Source organism: Helianthus annuus, chromosome 2 (genome assembly GCF_002127325.2).
Source record: "Helianthus annuus cultivar XRQ/B chromosome 2, HanXRQr2.0-SUNRISE, whole genome shotgun sequence".
Classification (NCBI taxonomy): Eukaryota; Viridiplantae; Streptophyta; class Magnoliopsida; order Asterales; family Asteraceae; genus Helianthus; species Helianthus annuus.
Window position 1 is genome coordinate 10,904,028 of NC_035434.2, and position 16,428 is coordinate 10,920,455.

Here is a 16,428-nt window from a genome sequence, read left to right on the forward strand (position 1 = left end):
CCTCTCTCCCTCTCAAAGCCGACGGCATCAACATCCCATCTTTTGAAGCTTTCTTGTTCGGATCATCTTTGTTTCACCTTCTAATCGGTTAGTTTTTGTGTTTATCAGTTGTATGGTTGTTGATGTTATGATCTATATGTATTACATGATGATTTAGTGATATCTTGTGATTAAACATGATATAAACTGTTAAATCTTAGTGTCCATGAAATCAGCTCTCATGCGTGTATTTGATAATGTTCATATAAATCGGAATTGTATGATAATGATCTAGAACCGAATAGATGTTAATCGGCTGTTATGCTTCTGTATGTCGGATTGTTGCTTGATGATGTTGAAGGTTTTAAATCTAATAGTTTGAATGTGTTAAGATGTCGTTTGTGCTTGAAACATGATTAGGATTCATAGGAATTATTGGATGAAAACCTTGTTTTGATCGAGTAAAGGCTTGGATAGAAACTGTGATTATGTTGATTGATTGGGTGCAAATATGGAAACTGTGGAATCGATTAACAAGATAATTGTGTAACTGATATGCATGAAATTCGGATATTAAATAACAAATCGCACAAGTTTCCCTTCGGTCGCACAAGATCAGATCACATAGAATCTGATCTGATAGCACAAGACTGGTCGCATGAGGGAATCGCACAAGGGAATCGCACAAGCAGGGTATAATCACACTAAGCACCGTGTACAATCAGTTTATGCATGATCGCACAAGACCTTGTGGATCGCACAAGACAGTGCCGATCGCACAAGGCTTGGGCCACACACAAACCACTTGGACTTTTATACAGTTGGGCCTTAAAGCCCAAAACCTGGTCGCATAAGTTATCCGGATCGCACAAGTCTATCCGGACCGCACAAGACCAACGTTTGTTGTTATTTGGGCCGAGTATGTTTGATTGGGCTTTCTAATTGTTTCGGGCCGGGTATTAATTGGATCGCACAACCTGCTGTGAATCGCACAAGATTGTGCTGATCGCACAACATGTTGGGCCGGGTAGTGTTTGGGTTTCAATTACCCACTTGTAGGTCCCGAAATCGAAGGATCGATTTACACAACCAAACCCTTGTTTGTAACAAACAAAGTTAAGTGTGCGGAATCCACTTAACTAAGCCAAATCAAACATAGAACAAAGTAAGAACAGTGGTTTAACCAAAGAAACACAATCGTTTGATTAAACTGGATGAGAATGCAACTGATACAAACACAGTTTACACAAAGTGACCTTCAGGGTATTCTCTCATCTCTCAAAGTCTCACACAGCTCTCGTCTCACATCCAAGTTTCACACAGAAACTTTGAGAGCTATATATACTAACATAGACACAGAACATGACGAAACAGAAAAGCACTCGACGAAACACCTTTGGACCAAAGATTGGGCCTGAAGAAGCCCACAGGCGACGAAACAGGCCAAGGCCACTAAAGAGATGACGAAACACAATTGTGTTTCGTCATATGGCTTCACATATTCACAATTTCCAACATAAGACAAAATAGGTGACATCATCATGACATCACTACGGTGATGTCATGGTGATGTGTCGGCAGGAAAGGCCACGGCTCTCCGTGCTTCGCGTGTCGAACTCTGGGGCGCACGACGGAGGAATGTCGTGACGTCGGGCTTGAGCCGGACCTAACCGAGTCGAAACCAAGTCGAACCGAGCCGAGTCGCGTCCACACAAAGTGTATCAACAAACTCCCCCTTGGACGCTACTCGTGATGGTTCGTCTTCTGTGTCTTTCATGTCGGAGGATCTTCAAAGTCTTCACGCTTCGTAAGAAGAAAGTGTATCAACAAACTCCCCATTTAATTTAGGAAGTGTGTTAACAAACTCCCCCTTAGAATGAACTCTCCATTGAGTCATGCTCGTGAATCTTTTGATCGTTAATTCTTCAGATCCTTGTGGTGTTGATGAAGGGTCAGCGACAACTCGATCATCTTTATCTTTTGAGTGCCTTCACGTCGTGTCTTCATTCCAAGGCTTGTCATCGAACATGTTCTCCTCGCCTTTAGCATCTGCACATGCAAGAAATCTAAACGCATAATGAGAACAACCGCTTGGAATATAGTTTCCATAAACAAACGACACATGTGTGACCGTTTCTCACTCAAACACCAACCGACAACAGTTTGAAAGTTCGGAAAATGATCAATTTTAATCTTTTAACTTTCAAAATCTGTCAACTTCGACTGTTTATGAAGGTGCAATTGTTTTCTGGCTTACGATCAGAATTTTGGGTAGGATAGACTCGAGTTCCAACATCGGTCAATCAAAAATAAACTAGAAGCAAAATCTTTTTGGATTTTATAAAGTTTATATTAAAACACACCTAAAATCTTTTTGAAATTTTTCATTTTTTTTAAATGTAAAGACGGAAAACAATAAATAAATAGATACATAGATGCAGAATATGAAAGCAGTAAATTAATATTTACAGACATTCTTTTTGCGAGTTTCGAGGGTAAGAGAATCATATCAGTGTACAGTCATGTCAAAACGCTCTTGTTGTTCATTTAGTTAACATTTAGATAAGCATCCTATAACAATTACCGGTATTGTTGTCCACATAAGCTCAACTTATCAGATGTAATCATGGCGAGGGGATACGTTAAGGTATGATTTATACTAACCGACCGGTGTTCATCCACACACGACAATTCCCGTATCAAGGTATGCACAAGGGTTCATCTTACCGGTGAGTATACCGATTATCATCTGTTTGACCTTATATGATGTGAGATTCTAACTTATTTTGATTTGAAAACAAGCCCTTTGTGATAGAATCACTTATTGATGAGGAACTTGATTTTCGATGCATGAGGGCACATGAGCAAGTCCTTGAACAGGTCAATACTTTCGTACAGTAGAGAGACGAACTTGACTCCCGGATAAATGTGATATTTTATCACTTATTTGTTTGGACATGTGATTGTTGATCACTTATTGATGTCGAATGCAGTATGTACACGTATGTATGGTATCATGGAAGATCTAGACTTGCGTCCCTATTATTTTTCGGTAAAAGATACAACCATGATACCCAGATGATAAGAAACATAAAGACCGAATATCTCAGAACCTCGGCAATCTCTCAAACGAAATTTCGGTACTAAGACCATATGCCAATGTACAGTTCCCACCTGGTCTTCAGTCAATTAAGGTTTATATCACCCTGCACACTTTAAAATGATTGTGAGCCTACCGATACATCTTATATAGAGCTGCTTATCGTATTTCATTTACGGTTTAACGAGGTTTAGACAGACCACTGATGTACTATCATATTCTCTTTTTCTCGGCAGGAAACTCATTTTTGTTTTTCTATTGTTTTTGTGTTTTTGAAAATTTTCGATGTTTTTGGATTTTTAAAATTTGGATTTTAAAAAGGATGGCACGACAAAACGTCAAAGTTAACGAAACACTTTCTGTTTCGTCGACATATATTTTAAACCTTGTGTTTCGTCGTTTGTTTTGGGCTCAAACATAAAGTCAAAGCCCAATTGTATAGCTCGACCCAAGACAGTTTGTTTCAACGACAACTTTCACCAATTCAACAACTAAGACATCATCATGACATCATCATGATGATGTCATGATGATGTGGCAGCGGGAACCGGCTCGCGGCGTTTCGTGCTTCGCGTGTCGAACTCTGGGGCGCACGACGGAGGAATGTCGTGACGTCGGGCTTGAGCCGAACATAACCGTGTCGAAACCAAGTCGAACCGAGCCGAGTCGCGTCCACACAAAGTGTATCAACACCACTCGCACAAGATGTTTTTGGGCTTACGTCGTTACCTGAGCCCAATACATCCTGATCGAACAAGTTTGGATATGTTATGACTATTAACTTGTATTGCGTGTTTGCCATGATCAATACGTGTTCGTAACCTGGTAGGCTATGTGTAAGCATACGTGCATTACTTGAAACCAAAACCTGACTTGTATGGTAACCATGTTATGACGTGGTTGACCACTTATAGCTCAAGTGACCATTTTGTTTATCTGCCGAGCAAACCAAGGGGAGTTCACACTCTTTCCAAGGCATGGGATTCCCAGGGGTTGGGAATGGGATTGAATAACTACTCGAACTATCATTACTGTTAAACTACTTACTACTGTCCTCGGATTGAAGGGCACGTACGTAAAACCTACGTACACGACTATAAGACCATCAACTCTATCAATTGAAGTCCCTCAATTATCGACTTAATCTCCGAGGCCTATGGCGAGCGGGTCATTAGTAGATAGCGCTATTAGGTTTAACAAACCTCACACCGTGTCGTCCGAATGGGCGTGTACTAATGGACTATGGGCAAAGGGTCAATGCTGATAGACATTGACTTAGGGTACCTCTTACATTTTCGTAGCAGTCGATACGCGTGGTCTAGTAATACATGGGAATCCCCCACTAATCTTCGCAACATGTCTCTGGGAGACCGCGATACTAATTAACATGATACATGGGTTACAAACGAACATACGATTTACGAAACGAATGCAATAACTAAACAACCCACTGTGAACTCGCTCAACTTTGTTGTTGATTCGTTGCTACATGCCTTGCAGGTCGTTAGGTATTCATGGAGCTTGCACAGGGAGGCGCGGTTGTTGTGGGACATGGCAGTGTGTGCCATGCTAAGTACATTACTTTATTCCGTACTTAATACTTACATTGGGTTTTACAATTTATGCTTTCGCTAAACACTTAACTATGTTTTGGTTTTGAACACCTTTCATATTGTTTGGTTGAATTATATTTACTACTTACATTGTTCAATATGATTGGTGGCTTGATCCTGGTCATGTCATGCCTCCAAGCGGTGATACTCCGCGTGTGGATTTTGGGGGTGTGACAGATTGGTATCAGAGCCATTGGTTATAGTGAACTTGGTTTTAATAAGGGAAACAATTTTGTTAAAACCAGACTATAACCTGTACAGTGCTCAACGATCCACAACGATGTTTCGCTCCACGTGCAAGACTCAACACTATAGGTGATACTATTCATGTTTACATTGCCTACCTGCTAGAGTACTTTTGCATGATGCGTTGTCTATGGTATAATTATTAGAACAATAGCATGTTGCCTGTTATCCCTACTGCGCCCCATGTGGCACACAAACGTTTAACTAATTGACAAGTGGTGGTCAAACCTCTTTCTAATTTCTCGTCACCCTACTACGACTGTTTATGCCTTCTATCTACTTGTATGCCTATCTCGACATGACGTCGCCACTTGACCTTCCGTACATCCGACTTGTACGCCAACAACCACGTAGACCAGGACCAACTCGAATGAACTTGGGGTTAGGAGAACTACACCCACGCATCCTGTTGACGAACCCTATCATCTCCACTGGTCGCCTATACCAGAAGCGAAGCAGCCACAACTACACGCATACGTCGTTTTGCAAACTAGCAACCCTACCAACCAAATTCTGTTTTGGACAAGTGATATACCTTTGTGACCGTAATGCAACGAACTTCCCTTTTGTGCCATGCCGCCTTGTACCCCTACTGGAAATTGCTTCTAGACAGCAGGTTAACTGGTTGAAAACCTTCGGTAATCGATGGACCCTATTTACACTCAATTCTTCGTATGAATCTCAGTAACTCCCTATTGTTTCGATTGGCAACCAATTTAATGAGACGCCAGTAACCATACCACGATTTTTACCAAACACAAGACTACCTTACTACCCTGTTGGATGGATTACTCCTATTCTAGTTGACTAACCCTATTGTATACCCAACTGAGCGAATGGATGCCATTATTGGTGAAATAGTCTTCAGGACATTTAGGGGCAGAGCTACGGATCAGTCAACCTACCAACAAGCACGATAAATTATACGTTTGCATGACCCACCTTACCCTACAAGAGACGTACCCTATTTTATGATAGTTTTCTTACAAAACCTCTGCACTAACTCTTGCACCGACTCATGATTATGGATGGCTAGTATGCCCGCTTCCTACCGTTGGCTTAGAGCAAACCATCACACCCGTACCACAACAACGTTACGTTCCCGCTTCTCTATGACGAGCCACTTAAACGAACCATTCTCTAGCTTAGAGAATTTAGAAGGCTAGACTCCTGATCACTGGTGACCACTCCATGGAACCTTGAGAATGGTGGTGTAATGTTGATATGATTATACTCTCTTGAATGCGTTTACACGTCTTTCCTTGGAGCCTCATGAACACGCAGGCGTACTTTGGACTCAATTGCACGACTTAAGGAAACCCCCCCTGACTCGACTGCTTACTTGATGAAACACACCCGTAAGTTCATGAATTTAGGCAAATTGTTCCTCCCTCGCATGAGGGCAATTCCAACGGCTCCTGGTGGGAGTCACAGTGAAACTTAATGCAACACGATTGTACGATAACCATGCTGCTATGTTAAGTTCTTGTTCTGGTTGATTGAACCCCGTGACAACAATATGTAGTCAACGACATACTATATCTTAACTATCAACTGGCGTGCAGCCAGCTGTACATTCAATATCGAGTAAACCCTTGCTGTGGATTCTTAAACGCTTACTCACCGAATGAGTCTACTCTTTCTTATGTTGCCACACCCATGCATGATATACTTTTGGGATTCTGTGACCCTAACAACAATCCCCGCGGACACTTGCTTGGACAAGTTACACTCTACGAATACTACTCTATGAGCATTGGGCTATACATGTGATGATACCACAAGTACTGATCTTTGAACTTGATACGACCGATATGGATTCTCAGACTCGACGTTCGAACCTAGGCTAACCAAATGAATGTGTCACTTGTTCTCATCGATGACACCTTGATCTACTCTAAGAGTCAGGAGGAACACGAGCAGCATCTACGACTTATTTCGGAACTCCATCGAACAGAGCAACTGTATGCAAAGTTCTCGAAATGCGACTTTTGGCTTCGTGAAGTTCACTTTTTAGGCCACATGGTAAACAAGGATGGGATTCATGTAGATCCATCCAAGGTAGACTCGATTAAGAACTGGCCTGCACCTCGCACACCAACGGAAATTCGCCAATTCTTGGGATTGGCAGGTTACTACAGAAGGTTCATTAAAGATTTCTCGAAGATTGTGTAGGCACTTACACTACTGACACAGAAGGGTGTCACCTACCATTGGGGTAGTACTCAGGAAACCGCTTTTCAGCACTTAAAGGATAGACTCTGTAACGCACCTATACTCTCATTGCCAGAAGGCACAGACGATTTTGTGGTCTATTGCGACGCATCCATTCAGGGTCTTGGATGTGTGTTGATGCAACGTGACAAGGTCATTGCTTATGCGTCACGTCAACTTAAGGTTCACGAACGAAATTACACTACGCATGATTTAGAGCTGGGAGCTGTTGTTTTCGCGCTTAAGATATGGCGACACTACCTGTACGGTACCAAGTGCACCATCTACACCGATCACAGGAGTCTCGAGCATATCTTCAAGCAGAAGGAATTGAACATGCGTCAAGGACGATAGGTCGAACTTTTGAACGATTACGAATGTGCCATCAAGTACCATCCAGGCAAAGCCAATGTTGTAGCTGACGCCCTAAGTCGAAAAGACATTATGCCTAGACGCGTACGAGCATTCCAACTTACCATCCAGTCTAGTCTTCCGGCACAGATACGAGATGCTCAGGTAGAAGCATTGAAACCAGAAAACGTCGGGGCTGAAGCCCTACGCGGCTCAAGGCAACGGTTAGAACAAAGGGAAGACAGCGCCTACTATGTAACGGGACACATTTGGGTCCCACATTATGGAAACTTACGCGAGCTGGTAATGGATGAAGCACATAAGTCTCGCTACTCAGTACATCCTGGTTCAGATAAGATGTACCACGATCTCAGAACTACGTATTGGTGGCCTAGCATGAAGGCTCACATAGCTACTTACGTCGGCAAGTGCTTGACTTGTGCGAGAGTCAAGACGGAATATCAGAAACCATCAGGCCTACTTCAGCAACCAAGGATACCACAATGGAAATGGGAAGAAATTTCCATGGATTTTGTTACTGGCCTGCCTAGATCTCAACGTGGGAATGATACTATTTGGGTGATCGTGGATCGACTCACTAAGTTTGCACACTTTTTGGCTATCAAGGAAACAGGCAAGTTCTCTACTTTAGCAGACATTTACTTAAAAGAAGTGGTTTCGAGGCACGGGGTGCCAACCTCCATTATTTCGGATCGTGATGCACGATTTACTTCAGAACTGTGGCAAGCGAGGCACAAATCTTTTGGCTCTCGATTAGACATGAGCACAGCTTATCACCCTCAGACGGATGGGCAGTCTGAGCGCACTATCCAGACTCTAGAAGACATGCTTCGGGTATGTGTTATCGACTTCGGCAACGGCTGGGAAAAACATCTCCCGTTAGTGGAGTTTTCGTATAACAACAGTTACCACACCAGCATTCAAGCTGCTCCATTTGAGGCATTGTACGGGCGTAAATGCCGATCACCTCTCTGTTGGGCAGAGGTGGGTGATAGTCAGATCACGGGTCCAGAACTTGTAGTTGATGCTACTGAAAGGATTGCACAGATACGACAACGAATGGCGGTAGCTCGTGACCGTCAGAAAAGCTACGCTGATAAGCGCAGGAAACCACTCGAATTCCAGGTTGGGGATCGAGTGCTACTCAAAGTCTCGCCATGGAAAGGTGTAGTTCGTTTTGGCAAACGAGGCAAGCTCAATCCACGGTATGTCGGACCGTTCGAAACCATAGAAAGAATAGGCAAAGTGGCCTACAAACTGAACCTACCAGCAGAACTCGGTGGGGTTCACAACGCTTTCCACGTGTCGAATCTGAAGAAGTGTCTGTCATATGAGACCCTTATAGTTCCTTTGAAGGAGCTCACTATCGACGATCAGTTGCGATTCGTCGAGGAACCAGTTGGAATCACGGACCGGGATATTAAGGTCCTCAATCACACCAGAATACCTCTTGTTCGAGTTCGTTGGAACTCCCGTCGTGGCCCATAGTTCATCTGGGAACGTGAAGATCAAATGAAACAAAAGTACCCCCAGTTGTTCGCAAACAGTACAACCACTACTGAGGCTGAAGCTACTACGGAATTTCGGGATGAAATTCCAAACCAACGGGGGAAGGATGTGACACCCCAGGTAGCACATATGGAAATTGTGGGTGCAAATATGGAAACTGTGATTATGTTGATTGATTGGGTGCAAATATGGAAACTGTGGAATCGATTAACAAGATAATTATGTAACTGATATGCATGAAATTCGGATATTAAATAACAAATCGCATAAGTTTCCCTTCGGTAGCACAAGATCAGATCACATAGAATCTGATCTGATAGCACAAGACTGGTCGCACAAGGGAATCGCACAAGCTGGGTACAATCACACTAAGCACCGTGTACAATCAGTTTATGCATGATCGCACAAGACCTTGTGGATCGCACAAGGCTTGGGCCACACACAAACCACTTGGACTTTTATACAGTTGGGCCTTAAAGCCCAAAACCCGGTCGCACAAGTTATCCGGATCGCACAAGTCCATCCGGACCGCACAAGACCAACGTTTGCTGTTATTTGGGTCGAGTATGTTTGATTGGGCTTTCTAATTGTTTCGGCCCGGGTATTAATTGGATCGCACAACCTGCTGTGAATCGCACAAGATTGTGCTGATCGCACAACATGTTGGGCCGGGTAGTATTTGGGTTTTGACTACCCACTCGCACAAGATGTTTTTGGGCTTACGTCGTTACCTGAGTCCAATACATCCTGATTGCACAAGTTTGGATATGTTATGACTGTTAACTTGTATTGCGTGTTTGCCATGATCAATACGTGTTCGTAACCTGGTAGGCTCTGTGTAAGCATACGTGCATTACTTGAAACCAAAACCTGACTTGTATGGTAACCATGTTAGGACGTGGTTGGCCACTTATAGCTCAAGTGACCATTTTGTTTATCTGCCGAGCAAACCAAGGTGAGTTCACACTCTTTCCAAGGCATGGGATTCCCAGGGGTTGGGAATGGGATTGAATAACTACTCGAACTATCATTACTGTTAAACTACTTACTACTGTCCTCGAATTGAAGGGTACGTATGTAAAACCTACGTACACGACTATAAGACCATCAACTCTATCAATTGAAGTCCCTCAATTATCGACTTAATCGCCGAGGCCTATGGCGAGCGGGTCATTAGTAGATAGCGCTATTAGGTTTAACAAACCTCACACCGTGTCGTCCGAACGGGCGTGTACTAATGGACTATGGGCAAAGGGTCAATGCTGATAGACATTGACTTAGGGCACCTCTTACATTTTCGTAGCAGTCGATACGCGTGGTCTAGTAATACATGGGAAGCCCCCACTAATCTTCGCAACATGTCTCTGGGAGACCGCGATACTAATTAACACGATACATGGGTTACAAACGAACATACGATTTACGAAACGAATGCAATAACTAAACAACCCCCTGTGAACTCGCTCAACTTTGTTGTTGATTCGTTGCTACATGCCTTGCAGGTCGTTAGGTATTCATGGAGCTTGCACAGGGAGGTGCGGTCGTTGTGGGACATTGCAGTGTGTGCCATGCTAAGTACATTACTTTATTCCGTACTTAATAATTACATTGGGTTTTACAATTTATGCTTCCGCTAAACACTTAACTATGTTTTGGTTTTGAACACCTTTCATATTGTTTGGTTGAATTATATTTACTACTTACATTGTTCAATATGATTGGTGGCTTGATCCTGGTCATGTCACGCCTCCAAGCGGTGATACTCCGCATGTGGATTTTGGGGGTGTGACATAAACCACACTTATAAAATACAATATCATACTTATAGGCTTATACGAGGTTAATACGTGACCTAAACCACACTTATACGATACGATACGATACGATATCACACTTATAGGCTTATACAAGATCAATACGTGACCCAAACCACACCTATACGATATGATATCACACTTATAGGCTTATACGAGGTCAATACGCGACCTATACTACGTTATATGATACGATATCACACTTATAGGCTTATACGAGGTCAATACATGACCTATACGCCGTTATACGATACGATATCACACTTATAGGCTTATACGAGGTCAATACGTGACCTATACGACGCTATACGATACGATATCACACTTATAGGCTTATACGAGGTCAATACGTGACCTATTCTACAACTATACGATACGATATCACACTTATAGGCTTATACGAGGTCAATACGTGACCTATACGACGCTATACGATACGATATCACACTTATAGGCTTATACGAGGTCAACACGTGACCTATACTACGTTATACGATACGATATCACACTTATAGGCTTATACGAGGTCAATACGTGACCTATACTACACCTATATGATATCACACTTATAGGCTTATAGGAGGTCAATACATGACCTATACGACGCTATATGATACGATATCACACTTATTGTCACGGCCCACGTGCCTGGTTTGACCCGGGTTCGGAGCCGTGGGGCATGAATTCCGTGGTATTTAATTTAATGCGACAACGGAAGTCTTTTAATACAGGAACTTTTAATACTAAAAATGCCCGTTTACTCTATTACATAAAGTTTAGGGATAAAACCCTGTAATTTACAATAAGGTGATTTCATAGGGAAATCTTTATTTCTCAAAACATGTTTCTTTATTTATTTACATTAAGCCACTTCTTTAAGCTGATAGTGCTTCACGGCACTTTTCTTGGGTTACACCAGATCACCTGAAACATGTTTGAAAAAGGTTTTGTCAGCGGGGAAATACTGAGTGAATCATTCTTTTTATGTAAAACAATATTTAGTTATAATTTACAGTATTAAGAGCGATTACAATGTTTCTACATGTCAACCATATACCCACGGTATTTGTCACTCGACCACCTATTGGCTATCTCGTTGTCCAATAGTGTCTGTGACTATGGTCATATCACCCCTTGGCTATCTCGTTGTCCAATGGTGATGGATTAACAAGTAATGTATACAAAACCCCACATACCGGCTGTAATGAAGACTACAAAGACTTAATCCCTTTAATTATAACTTTGAAAACAGTTTGGAGTTTTGTAAAGTAAATTTGGTAAAAAGAGAATGACTCACATTGCAGATTTAACGAGCGGTGTATAAGCCTATTGATTAGCCTTGTTTGATCCTAAATAACAAAACTAGGTTAGTAACTAATACAGCAGTTACGACAATTCACGAGATTAAACCCTCACAACGATTGACAAAGTGCAATACTTAAATATCTAACGGATTCGCAACGAATAACAGAGCATAGCCCGAATTTGGGCAATACCCAAATATCCTGTCGGAATCACGACGAATAACAAAGTATAAACCCAATTTGAGCAGCACTTAAATAATCGTTGGATAGTTTCAATCGATCGGACATTGAATCGTAATAGCGATCGAGTTAATACCTGGTATTGTCGCAGCACCTCGCTACTAATTAAAATTTCGACTTTAGAGCAGTGAGAATTCGTTTTTACGAAAATTGTTCGACATCAGTGAACTGTGCATGCAACAGGCTATTTATAGCTGAAATAGGGTTTTACGCGGCCCGTGTAAAGTCATATGTAACCTTTACGCGGCCCGCGAGAAGGTCTAGTCTGGGCGTAGGGTTGATTGGTCACAAGTAGGTCCCCCAGGTTGTCAACACGCGGCCCCGGCATCCTTATCCGGTCAACCTTCAGTTGACGTGGCCCGCGTAACCCACATTCTTTGTTTTCTTTTATTTTTCAAGCTAGCTAGGGTTTTAGGTGTCCGGGTTTTCATGTATAATTAAATTAGGGACATTTTTGAAGGTCCTTACATCCTCCCCACCTTATTTAAAATCTCGTCCTCGAGATTTATTGGAATAAGTGAGGATATTTGCGCTTCATCTCTGATTCCAGCTCCCAAGTGTATTCTGGTCCTCTCTTTGAATCCCACCTGACTTTGACTAATACTAGTCGTTTGTGTTTGAGAAACTTGATCTTTCTATCTTCTATTTGCAGTGGTTTCTCTACAAATTTCAGCTTTTCATTTACCTCTATATCTTGAAGAGGTACTACCAGGGATTCTTCTTATAAACATTTCTTGAGGTTGGATACATGAAATACATCATGTACTCCAGCTAGTTCTTCTGGTAGTGTAGACGATAGGCTACTAGTCCTATTCGTTGGATTACTGGAAATGGTCCTATGTACCTTGGACTTAGTTTTCCTTTCTTACCAAATCATACTATTCCTTTCCAAGGAGAAACTTTTAAGAGTACTTTATCTCCGACTTGAAATTCTAACCGCTTGCGGCGATTGTCTGGATAGCTCTTCTGACGATATCGAGCCGTTTTCAGTCTTTCCTTGATCTGAGTTATCTTGTCAGTGGTTTCTTGCACAATTTCAGGACCTGATAATTGACTTTCTCCTATTTCTGCCCAACAAACGGGAGTTCTGCACTTGCGTCCGTAAAGTGCTTCGAATGGGGCAGCTTCAATGCTTGAATGATAACTATTGTTATAGGAGAATTCAATTAAGGGTAAGTGGTTATCCCAATTACCACCAAAATCTATCACACATGCTCGGAGCATGTCTTCCAAGGTTTGTATCGTCCTTTCACTTTGTCCGTCTGTTTGTGGATGATATGCCGTACTTAAATTTAGTCGGGTTCCCATTGCTTTCTGGAAGCTAGTCCAGAAATAGGAAGTGAAGCGACTATCCCTATCCGATACAATGGAGAGTGGAACTCCATGTAAGGATACCACTTCGTCTACGTACAACTTTGCTAACCTTTCCATGTTAAAGGTTTCTTTCATGGGTAGAAAATGAGCTGATTTGGTTAATCGATCCACAATTACCCAAATCGCATCATTACCTTTTCTGGTTTTGGGTAACTTAGTAACAAAATCCATTGTTATGAGTTCCCATTTCCATACAGGCATTTCTAATTGTTGTAGTAGTCCTGAAGATTTCTGATGTTCTGCTTTTACTTGTGAACAGGTTAGACACTTAGATACGTATCTAGCTATATCCTTTTTCATACCTATCCACCAGAAATTATTTCTTAAGTCTTGGTACATCTTATTGTTTCCTGGATGCATGGTATACCTAGATTTATGAGCTTCTTCTAAAATTTTGTCTCTTAATTCTCCTTGCTTAGGTACCCAAATTCTTTTCTTATGGAATTTCCAAATTCCATCATTTCCTTGTTCCAGCTCCTTTATATATCCTTTCATTCCTTCCGTATCGTCCTTGATTGCTGTTTCTTGAATTTTCTTCAAATGTTCCATTAAATCTAATTGCGAATTTAATCTAAGCATACGAACTCGTCGTTGCTTTTCATGATACTTACGACTTAAGGCATCTGCAACTACGTTCGCCTTTCCTTCGTGATACTGAATATCACAGTCGTAATCACTTAGGATTTCCACCCATCTTCTTTGCCTCATGTTCAATTCTTTTTGCCCAAATATGTACCTTAAGCTTTTGTGATCAGTATAAAAAGTAAACTTACTACCGTACAGATAATGTCTCCAAATCTTAAGGGAAAAAATTATAGCTCCTAATTCTAAATCATGAGTCGTATAATTTTCCTCGTGCTTCTTCAATTGTCTGGAGGTATACGCAATTACCTTCTTGTGTTGTATCAAAACACATCCAAATCCTAATTTTGAAGCATCACAATATACTTCAAAATCTTCAGTTCCTTCTGGCAAAGCTAAAACTGGAGCATTTGTCAATTTTTGCTTTAATATCTTAAAAGCTTCTTCTTGTCTGGGTCCCCATTCAAACTTAACTGCTTTACAGGTCAGCTTAGTCAAGGGTACAGCTATCTTAGAAAAATCTTTAATAAATCGTCTATAGTATCCAGCTAAGCCTAAAAAGCTTCTGATTTCCATAGCTGTTTGTGGGACTTTCCATTTAGTGATTGCTTCTATTTTAGCAGGATCTACATGGATACCTTCGTGATCCACCACATGACCTAAGAATTGCACTTCTTGCAGCCAGAATTCACACTTCGAGAATTTGGCGTAAAGCTTTTCTTTTCTTAACAAAGTTAAGAGTGCATGTCGGTGTTTACAATGTTCCTCCTGACTTTTGGAGTAAATAAGTATATCGTCGATGAAAATGATCACAAATTTATCCAAGTACGGTTTACAGATTCTATTCATCATGTCCATGAATGCTGCGGGGGCATTCGTTAATCCGAAGGGCATGACTGTAAACTCATAATGACCATACCTAGTTCTGAAAGCAGTTTTAGGTATGTCTTCCTCTTGTACTTTCAATTGATGGTATCCAGAGCGTAAATCTATTTTAGAAAAATATCTAGCTCCCTGGAGTTGATCAAAAAGATCGTCAATCCTAGGTAATGGGTATCGATTCTTAATTGTAACTTTATTCAGCTCCCTATAATCAATACACATTCGCATCGATCCGTCTTTCTTTTTCACAAACAACACTCGTGCTCCCCACGGGGATGAACTAGGTTGTATGAAACCTTTTCTTAGTAATTCATCTAACTGCTTTTTCAATTCTAGCATTTCTGTAGGTGCTAGTCGGTAAGGTGCCTTGGCTATTGGGGTAGTTCCAGGAATTAGATGAATTCTAAACTCTACTTCTCTATCGGGTGGTAACCCGGGTAATTCTTCTGGAAAGACGTCTAGGTATTCTGAGACTACCAGGATGTCATGAAGTTCCTTACTTTTAGTGTTAATGATTACATAAATCATATACACTGCTTCTTGTTTTCTTGAATAACTGGCCAACTTCATTACTGAAATGAATTTCAATGGTTTTCGTGGTTTATCACCTGTAATTAAAATTACCTCTCCTGTAGGGGTACGAATTTCTACGGAATTTTTATCACAAAGGATTCGAGCATGGTTGGCTATTAACCAATCCATTCCTAATACTACATCGAACTCGGCTAACTTCATAGGTAACAGCTTTGCAGAAAACTTATGGCCTAATAGCTCTATCTTTCCTTCTTGGAAAACTTTATCTATTTTGACAGAATTCCCATCTGCCGTTTCGACCGTAAAAATCTGCCTAAGGGTGGTTAAAGGTAAATTAAGAGCTTGGCAGAACAAAGTATTTATAAAACTTTGGTTTGCACCAGAGTCAAATAATACTTTTGCAAACACGTCGTGAACTAGGAACGTACCAGCTATCACATCAGGGATGAGTTCGGCTTCTTGAGTGGTCAGTTGGAATGCTCGTGCATTCTTTTTAGTATTTCCTTCTGCTGGTTTGGCTTTGTTGTCTGCTAGTTTAGCTAGCTTAGGACATTCTGGTCTGAAATGCCCGACTTCTCCACAGTTATAGCAGATTCTGGTCTTTTTCCTACAGTCTTCTTCTCGATGTCCTATAGTTTTGCAAAAGTTGCAGGTCACATTGCATC